This window comes from Podarcis raffonei, chromosome 13 (assembly GCF_027172205.1).
Source record: "Podarcis raffonei isolate rPodRaf1 chromosome 13, rPodRaf1.pri, whole genome shotgun sequence".
NCBI classification, from domain to species: domain Eukaryota; kingdom Metazoa; phylum Chordata; class Lepidosauria; order Squamata; family Lacertidae; genus Podarcis; species Podarcis raffonei.
In genome coordinates this window covers 55869944-55880373 of record NC_070614.1, presented here as the reverse complement: position 1 = coordinate 55880373, position 10430 = coordinate 55869944, and positions in this window count along the sequence as shown.

Genomic DNA, 10430 nt, shown 5'->3' with positions numbered 1-10430 from the left:
GTGAACAGCGCCCCTAGTGGCGGCTACGCTGGTACTGCAGCCGGCGTCCACCGCTTCCCCACTTTGACAGCTCACTAATACAATGTTTCCGGACTCAATTGACCGTGACTGATCTAATCAAATGTTGCTACATTGTATCTAAACTTGAGAGTGCTTTGAACTTCAACAACCTTTTTCTTCGGAAATTCACCAAAAATCAACCGTACCTCGGATTTTCATCGGACCACTTTTATTCGGCTCCAAATCACAAAGACTATCAAAGGGGGGTGACTTGGTACCAACCAGCCATAATCCCCCGACCGAGCAGGCACGTACACAGTGCTCCACCCGGATGACCTGACCATCCTGATAGCCGGCTTGATGGGCTTAGACGACTAACCGACTGAAGACACAATAGCCTGCATACGATCGTGTATTCAGCTTCGGCCAAAACAAAAGGACTATGACCGGATTCCCTCCAGGGGGCAGGAAGCGGCGCCCCTTTCCTTTGTTTTCCACAGGTGATTCACTAGTAAGGGGGGAGGGGGACATTCGCCAGGTGTGAAGATGCTCGAGTTACCTGTCCGACTCCTCCCCTAACTCCTCCTGTTCTCAATGTAATCATGATGTAAATATGATGTAATTTGAGGGTGTAACCAAGGGGATTAGCAAGAAATAAAAGTGAGGGTCTCCCTTTGTTCGGGGCTTCCATCTTGCTTCACCTTGTGGACGGTGGGGGCCCTGTCGCGACAGTCTTTGCAAATAAAGACCAAGCCTACTGGCTGCTGTTTTGCTCTGAATTGCTCTGGTTGGTGTCTTCATTTCGTCCAAGAGAGCCCTCTGCGTTCCGTTAACAGTTTGGCGACCGTGCTCAGGGACACTTGGTTCTCCTGCAAAGGTGAGAGGGGAGATAGAGGGGATCGGGCGCCACTGGGCATCCTTAGCTCAGGGATCCCTTTTCTTCCTCTCCCTGCCTCCTCTTTGTGGGCGGTAATCAACCGTCACCAGAAGCCCAACCAGGGAGAGCAAAGGCGAGGTAAAGCCGGCTAAAGGAAAGGATCCCGGGATCTGCGGGGGACATCTTCGGACGTGAGTATGGTTTGAAGAAAATACACTGGGAGGGGGGAGGTAAAGTTACGTCTCCACGACAGCCAGACTTTCCTTCTTTCATTTCTAGCGTTACCCCTCGGAGTCGTCCGGGTACGCCTAAGATACTCTCCTTTTCTCCCCCGATTCTCCCCCTCGGAGTGTGGCCAGGGAGATCGCGGAACTTTACTATCAGACGATTACCCCTCGGAGTCGTCCGGGTACGTCTAAAACTTTCCCTTTTCTCCCAATTTCCCTTTCGGAATGTGGCCGGGGAAATTGTGACCCCTTTACTGTTTTCCGGCGTTACCCCTCGGAGTCGTCCGGGTATGCCTATCACTTTTCCTTTCTCTCCCCCAATTTCCCTTTCGGAGCGTAGCCGGGGAAATTGTGGTACTTTGTTTCCAGCGTTACCCCTCGGAGTCGTCCGGAGGCGTCCTTCCGACCTCACTCTCTCCTTTTCTCCCCCGTTTTCCGTCTTGGAATTGAGTCCGGGAAAGCGTGGCTCTTACTGTCTTCCCTGACGTCCCTCCCTCGGAGTCGTCCGGAGGCGTCCTTCAAAGTACTCTCTCTCACTCTCCCTGTCCTAAATATGCAAATGAAGCCGCTCCTCCTGCCTGGCGACTCTTGTTGAGGATGACCCGGGTATGTGAGAACGCAAGGTCATTTGCTTCTCTTCATAACTTGATCTGTTTCTCGGACCCCGACCTGGCATTGCATTGCGCAAGCGTTCAGTAGGGAATTCCGAACTTAGTCCGAAAGGCTAGGCAGGAGGCTGTCGTGGGGGTAGAGGGGTGGTTCACAAATTGGGGCCCCACACTAGGACTAGTTGCTCGCATGATACTGAGGTAGAATTTAGGAATTGAGACTGTGTATCGGGTAGAAAGAGAGACCCGTGACTTTAAGGCAGATGTTTGAGGTTCAAGAGTAATATGTTGAGTACAGTTAAATGGTAGACAGGATCAAGTTTAAGTAGGAATAAATAGAACCGTTTTGAGGAAATAAATCCCTTATGCTATAAGATAACTATTTCCCTGACCGAATACTATTTTTTTCTATCCCTCCCTATCCTTCCTCCCTCCCTCGTCCCCCCTTGTCTGTCCTTTGTTTGTTATAGTGCGCACCGCTAGCGAAATACCCCATCCTTGTGTATCAGAGAGATGGGAGCTCACGCTTCCCAACACTCTGATTGGGCTTCTCAGGGCGACAAGGCTTCCAAGAAGCCTTTCCGCCCTGAAGAAGATCCCGATACCCCTCTGAATTTCGTTCTTTTGAATTGGAAGGAATTGAGAGGGAGAAAGGGACTCTCAAAATCCAGACTGAGGGATCTCTGCAACATTTCGTGGGTCACTTTTACCCATCATCTGGAACCGCCTGCCCAATGGCCACCGCATGGTTCCTTCAACCTTGTGAAGATGCAAGCACTTAAATCCTATCTGGCCGACGAGAAGCCTCGCCAAATCTATTACCTCAATCTCTTTGTCGAGGCTCGCGAGTTGTTTAGGGACCAGCAAACGCATATCGTCCGCCAAATGGCCGTCTTAAAAACAGCCCGACCTCCCCCATATGATGAAATCAGGGCCCAGGAAGAACAACTGGATAGAACTCTTGTTCCCTTCTACTACCCCGAACCTAGAGCCCCCCAGTTACCGGAGGCCAGGGCGAGACCCGCTGGGGGGAGCACCGGACCGGGAGAAGACACGACCACTTCCCCAGTCACTACCCCTCCCCGAGTGGAAGCGACCGTATCACGGCCGGGCTCTTCCGCTGGCACCTCTAAGACAGGAGAGGACCATCCTACTTTGGATGTACCGGCCCTTCCCAACGGTCAACACACTAATGGGGGGTCAGATGGACCGGTTGCCAGCCGAACGCGGACTAGGGAGACATTACTCAACGGAGATGTAGAGGGCGCGTTTCCCTTAAGGGCACTGCCCATACCCCCGGTGAAGGAGGGAGACCCGCCTCGCATGGTCTTCACACATCAACCTTTCCTTACGTCGGATTTGATGAATTGGTCCGACAAAATGCCCTCCTTGAGAGACGACCCCGACAAGTGCCACCGCCAGGTGGCCACCATCTTCTCGACACACAACCCCACATGGGCGGACGTCCATATGCTACTCGGAGCCCTCTTCAACGAGGCCGAGAAGAGAGAAATATTAGCGAAGGCAGGAGAGGCTCTAAACCGTGAAAACTATCAATTAAATAGACCTGCCTCCATGGCCCCCTTGACCGCCCAGACATTACTTAACGACCCGGAATGGGACTACAACTCCACCAATGGCGTATGGGCCCTAAAAATTTTCAAAAAGGCCATCCTAGATGGAATTAAAGCTGCTGGCCAGCGAACCGTGAATTGGACTAAAGTCCAAGCCGTCCTTCAAGGACCAGAGGAACATCCGTCCGACTATTATTCCCGTTTAGTCTCTGCAATTAAAACCTGGGGTGGTATAGACCCAGAAAGCCCCCAACATGAGGTTATAGTTAAAGGCTTCTTCAAAGACCAAGCCACGGCGGATATCAGAAAGGCCCTAAACGCACACCTTGGATACGACGGAAAGACCATTAGCGAAATCCTTTCCATCGCCAAATCAGTCTTTAATTCGAGGGACGAGCGGAGGAGAAAGGATTTAAAACCCGACTCTCCGAGGGTATTAGCATATGCAGGAGGGGTCCCACCATACAAGGATAGAAACAAACCAAACGGTCCAGAGTACCGAGACAAACGTATCTGCTATAACTGCGAAGAAGTAGGACACATCAGGAGATTTTGCCCCCTCCTGCCAGAAATTGCAAGACCCGAGTACACAGATCCGAGGCCATACAGACCAGACTACCGTGAACCTTCACACCCCAAATCTAGGGAATCATACCCCCCATACGGACATATACCACCAACGGTCCAAACACAACATCGAACTAACTTCGCTCCCCCACAACCAAGGCCCAGGAATCACGCTCAAGATCCTCTCAACCCCTTCAAACCGGCCGCCAACCCCGTCAGCCCAGCCCGCGAAATGGCCGTACAAGAATATCAAGAGCATTGACAATTAAAAGCAGATCCCGCCTCTTTCCCCTTTCTTTGTCCCGTTTTACAACTATCCTCCTCCGATCCTATTTGCACCATGCAAATAGACGGGCAACCCTATGATTGCCTCTTGGACACTGGAGCTACCTATTCCACCTTAACAAATAGTCATCTGACCCCTGGGGAACAAACCAGAACCGTAATGGGACTGGATGGAATTCCCAGGAACTGCCCTCTTTCCAAACCTGCAAAAGTCTCCGTCGGCCCCCTATCTGTCAAACATACTTTCTTGCTCACATCTAGCCCCGTCAACCTTTTGGGGAGGGATCTGCTCTGTAAATTAAACGCTACCATACAATGCGGACAAGAAGGAATCTATTTGCACATGCCTAATGAATCCATCTTCAGCTTCCAAGGAATGTTACAAGAAGCCCACAATCCCACCATAGACCTTCCGCCTGAACTCTTAAATAGCGTCTCCCCTTCTCTATGGGGAACTGAGTCAACCTCTGTAGGACTTTTAAAATCTGCAACCCCGGTAAAAGTAAACTACAGGAAAGATCTACCTTTCCCGTGCACCAAACAATATCCCCTTCCTCAAGAGGCCATAGATGGGTTGACCCCGATGATCGACGAATTCCTGAAAATGGGGGTTTTAGTCCCATGCGCCTCCCCTTGCAACACTCCCCTTCTCCCCGTCAAGAAACCTAATACCAATCCCACCAAATGGCGTTTAGTACAAGACCTCAGGCTCGTGAATGCCTTCGTCATCCCCAGGCACTCTGTGGTAGCTAACCCACACCACCTCTTGAGCACGATTCCGGAGAGAACTGTGGTATACTCCGTCATAGATCTATGTTCAGCTTTCTTCAGCATCCCCGTAGACCCGGACAGTCAATTCCTATTTGCCTTTACATGGCAGACAGGACAGCTAACGTGGACCCGATTACCCCAAGGATATGTAGAGTCCCCAGCAATTTTCTCATCTATACTTCATCAAGATTTAGCTGACGTGACATTGCCAGGAGGCTCCGCTCTCAGGCTTTACGTAGACGACATCTTACTCTGTGCTCAAGATTTCGAATCCTGCAAAACCGACACTATAACTCTCCTAAACATACTAGCACAGAAGGGACACAAAGTATCCCCAAAAAAGATACAGTTTTGCAAAAAGGAAGTCAGATATCTTGGCCACATCCTAGGAGAGGGCACTCGTGCTCTAACCACAGACAGAATCGAGGCAATAACAAAATTACCCCTGCCAAAAACTAAAAGACAACTTCGGGGCTTCATCGGAATGAGTGGGTTTTGCCGCGCATGGATTCCCCGCTATGGAGAATTCACCCGGCCACTTACAGCAATGACACACGAAGATTCCCCCGACCAACTTCAATGGTCGGCAGAGGCACTCGAAGCTTTTGAGTCCATTAAAAGGGAACTGAGGACCTCGCCTGCCCTTGGACTCCCAGACTATAGGCTACCCTTTTCCTTGTATGTACACGAAAACAAAGGGGTAGCCTCCGGGGTCCTTACCCAACCCTTTCAAGGAAAAAACAGACCCGTCGCTTACTACAGCCTTCAGCTAGACACCACTGTACTAGGGCATGTGGGCTGCCTTAGAGCGGTGGCAGCAGCAGCACTGCTCCTAGAGAAAGCACAGGAGACTGTTCTGGGGCACAACTTAACCGTCAACGTCCCCCATGCTGTCGCCACCCTCCTTAGCTTACAAGGGTGTCAGCGCTTCACCATACAACGCTTAAACAAGTACGAGGCCATCCTCCTCAGCCCGTCTAACGTAACCATAAGGAGAGTGAACACGCTTAACCCCGCAACCCTCTTGCCCCTTCCCGACGATGGTACTCCGCACCACGACTGCTCACAAATAGTCCGCCATGTGGAGAAACCACGAGAAGACCTCGATTACCTCCCCTTAACGAACCCCGACCTCATTTTATACACTGACGGAAGCTCCAAGATTGTAGATGGCGAGCGGAAAACTGGATATGCTGTAGTGACTGAGAATGAGACCCTAGAGGCACGGCCTGTGCACCCAAAATACAGCGCACAGGCCGCCGAACTTATCGCCCTAATCAGAGCTTGTGAATTAGGTGCAGGGCAACGAATCAATATTTACACAGACTCAAAGTACTGTTTTGGATTAGTGCACGCCACCGGGCAAATCTGGCTACAGAGAGGCTTCTTGACGGCAGCCGGTACCCAAATTGCACACGCCGCCTTAGTGCAGCGACTTATGAACTCCATACACCTACCCGAAGCCATCGCGGTAGTCCACTGTAAAGCACATACTAAGGGGCGGGACCAGGTCTCCATAGGAAATCGATGTGCCGATCGGGCGGCGCAGGAAGCAGCCCTCCTACCCCTCACTACAGACAACGAATTCCAAGGACCCCAGGTCCCATCAGATATAGACTTTACCGAGATGTACGAAACAGCGACCCCAGAAGAGATTACAGGTTGGGAAGAGCAAGGAGCCCACTTGCAAAACGGCGTTTGGTATTTCCCAGACAAGAGACTCATAATGCCCAGATTGTGGGTACCCAAGCATTTGAGAATATTACACCAACGCACACATTGGGGAAGAGACAAACTTATTGATACAATGCAGCGCTGTTGGTATGCCCCTGGTCTCACCCAGGCCGCTAAAGCTGCCGTCAAAAATTGCCATACCTGCCAAGCCTTTAACCCAAAGCACACCGCCAGGTGCCCTCCGGGAGCCAGGCCATGGGCTTTCGTCCCTTTCGAAAGTCTCCAAGTAGATTTCATAGACCTACCCCCCTGCCACGGCTACAAACACGCTCTGGTCATCATTGATCAATTAACAGGGTGGGTAGAGTGCTTCCCTACTCGCAGAACAACTGCCCAGATAGTCGCAAAGATCCTATTACAGGAAATAATACCAAGGTTCGGTGTCCCCAGACATATAGACAGCGACAGGGGTTCACATTTCACATCCGATATAATCCAACATGTAGCCAACGCTCTAGGCGTAAAGTGGAAGCTACATACCCCATACCACCCTCCTTCTTCCGGGCAGGTCGAGAGAATGAACCAGCAACTAAAGTCCCAATTGGGAAAACTCTGTAGAGACACAGGGATTAAATGGTTAAATGCTCTTCCCTTAGTCCTACATAATTTAAGGGCATGCCCCCGCGGTAGCCTTAAACTATCACCATATGAATTACTGTTTGGCAGACCCTCCCCCGTATACAACACTCAATTCCCTACCTCAGAATTGGAGGTCGGGGAATCTGAACTAACCAAATATGTAACGCAACTCCAGAAGCAACTAACCCTTCTTCACAAATATGCAGCTGCAAGCCAGAACATCCCACTGGATGAGAACGTTCACCCATACCAGCCAGGTGACTGGATACTAGCCAAAACCTATCAAAAGGTACCCCTACAGCCCACCTGGGAGGGCCCCTACCAAGTACTTTTAACCACCCCAACTTCTGTTAAGGTAGCGGAAAAGACAGCTTGGATACACCACACCCGCTGCAAGCCCGCATCGCCACCCGAGCCTCCCACGGACGACTCACCCTACTGCACCCCAACTACACCGAGAGACGGCGATACCGACTCAGAGGAACAACAGACCGGACCTGATCGGGGCACGAATCGGGCCCAACAGACCGGACCTGATCGGGGCACGAATCGGGCCCAACAGACCGGACCTGATCGGGGCACGAATCGGGCCCAACAGACCGGACCTGATCGGGGCACGAATCGGGCCCAACAGACCGGACCCGAACCACCAACTTCACCCGCCCATTGGTCTTCGGAACTCATCACGACTACAGAAAACGCAGAGCAACCACCAATCCGCCTCCGACTCCGTAAAATCCCCAAAGCTTCATCTGACAGCTCCGTTTGACAGCTTCATCTGACAGCTCCGTTTGACAGCTTCGTCTGACAGCTCCGTTTGACAGCTTCATCTGACAGCTCCGTTTGACAGCTTCATCTGACAGCTCCGTTTGACAGCTTCATCTGACAGCTCCGTTTGACAGCTTCATCTGACAGCTCCGTTTGACAGCTTCATCTGACAGCTCCGTTTTGACAGCTTCATCTGACAGCTTCACCACCTGACACGCCATGAACACCAACGCACCCAAACTCTTCCTCTTCTCCATCCTCATCGCAACCACCCTTTCTCACCCCACCACCGCCTCACATGCATCATGCCCTGGATTACAAACTCAATACAAATACCTTCGTTTCGGGATTATTGACATGGTGAAAGCCGGAACATTGGATCACTTGGGGGACTTCGACTTCTGTCTACCCGAGACCCGCACCCTTCTCCGACACTCCGTACTACCGACTCTTACTACACACCAATCCTGGGAACTCTTTATTCGCTCTACCTCCTACACGCCACTTGGAAAACTCATCCTCACCCGAGATGGCCCGTGGTACCGCGCACACTGCATCAATGGCTCTTATACAACCTTTTCCGACGGCACACCCCAACAAACAATTAACTGGACACTTCTAGACAATGGTGGTGGTGAGTCAGTCTACACTGACCAAAATCACCCCACAGACCACCTAATCTACGGGTTTTATTGCCAAAGAGTCGACACTGCCCCCCGTCACACCACCTTACAAGGAGTCTGTCTCCGACGATATTGTTGCATTTGGGACATTGGCGCCGCTACCACCTGGGACGGCAAGGCATACCTTGAAGGCTGGCATCACTCCACTTCGCCACCAGCTGAATGGGACACCACCGGACCACAAAGATGCGGAGGTTTGACCACGAACCTCACCTACTTGCTCCGACAAGATCCACTTCACCCCGCTGGGACCGCACCTCGACAAAGGGGGGAACTGTCAATATCTGAAAACCCCACCACCAATAATGACCTTCTGTCCACCTGGCATTCAAATACCTACGTGAAACTGATCTCCCAAATTGCCAAACAAACAACCACGGACGATTGCTGGATCTGTGCCAATGCCCCCGCACACCTCCACAGTGGCATACCATTCCTCGGAGTACCCCTTACTCTACAACAACATCTCTCCGCGGACGTACCGTCTTGGAACCTGACCGCTGTAAATCTGACCCACCAGTACATCTACCTCAACGGACCCACTAAAGGCGACCTCTGCCGGAAGTTCAGCGGCGAGGACAAAGTCATTGGCGAGAGCACCTGTAAGTACACCATTGATATCACTTTAACTGGCAGAATCACCCTATGGCAACAAGGCAACCCCTCCACCCATCCCAGCCTGCTGTCTGCGTGGAGACGCGTTATGAGTTTGCCTGACTCCTGGGACCCTTCCCCCGTCTCCCAATGCTTCTTTCGCACCTTCCTTACCGGTCGCATAGACTCGTGCCTGCAAGGGTTGTTCTGGGTATGTGGCCACCGTGGCTATGTATGGGCCAGCCCCCATTCCCGAGGAACCTGCTACCTCGGACTGATCTTGCCCGGGATCCGAGTCACCCGCGATCTCCCTCCCGGAAGAAGGCGAAACAAAAGGGCTAAGGACTTGTCGAAGCTCTCCGACGTGACAGCCAATGGAGAAACTTATGGCCGGGCCCTTTTTCCCGCCTACGGAGCTGGTTCCAACCATGTTGACATTCTCAAGCTAACGGACATTCTCCTAAATTTTATGGAAGAGTCCAATGCTGCCACCCAATCTATCCTAACGGAATTAACAGAGGTCAGACAAACGGCGATTCAGAACCGCCTGGCTTTGGACTATGTTCTTGCTTCGACCGGAGGAGTATGTGCCCTTGTGGGAACCGAATGCTGCACATACATCTCCGATCAAACCCTAAATATTACTGGACACCTCAACAATATTCACAAACTGACGGATGAACTTAAGGACATTCAGCATGAAGGACTGTCGGATGCTCAGTTCTGGAATTGGCTGCCGGGGTCCGCATGGATAAAACAACTCATGGGAAACGGACTCCTGATTCTGATCACTGTTACCATCTGCATTGCTGTTTTTTGCTGCGCCATTCACTGCTTCCCGATGTGCTGTCAAAACTGAGGCTCTTGTGCTTCAACTCTCCGTCCGCGAACATCCATGCCTGCCCCAAGGACCGCATCAACCCTCATCGAGATGGGACCCCTGAAGAACACGCAGAGCCTGAGTCCTAGGTATGATTTGTCAGACTTTTATTGATTTGTGCGGAGAGAAGGATTGCGCGGTCTTGCACCTTCGCAATCTTATCTCCGAAGGGGGGAACTGTGGCCGGAAACCCCCCCCCTCGTCTTTTCCACACGCTCACTTGTAATGCACAAGCACCACACACACACACACCTATCCCCATCCGGGAGACATCCCTTTAGAG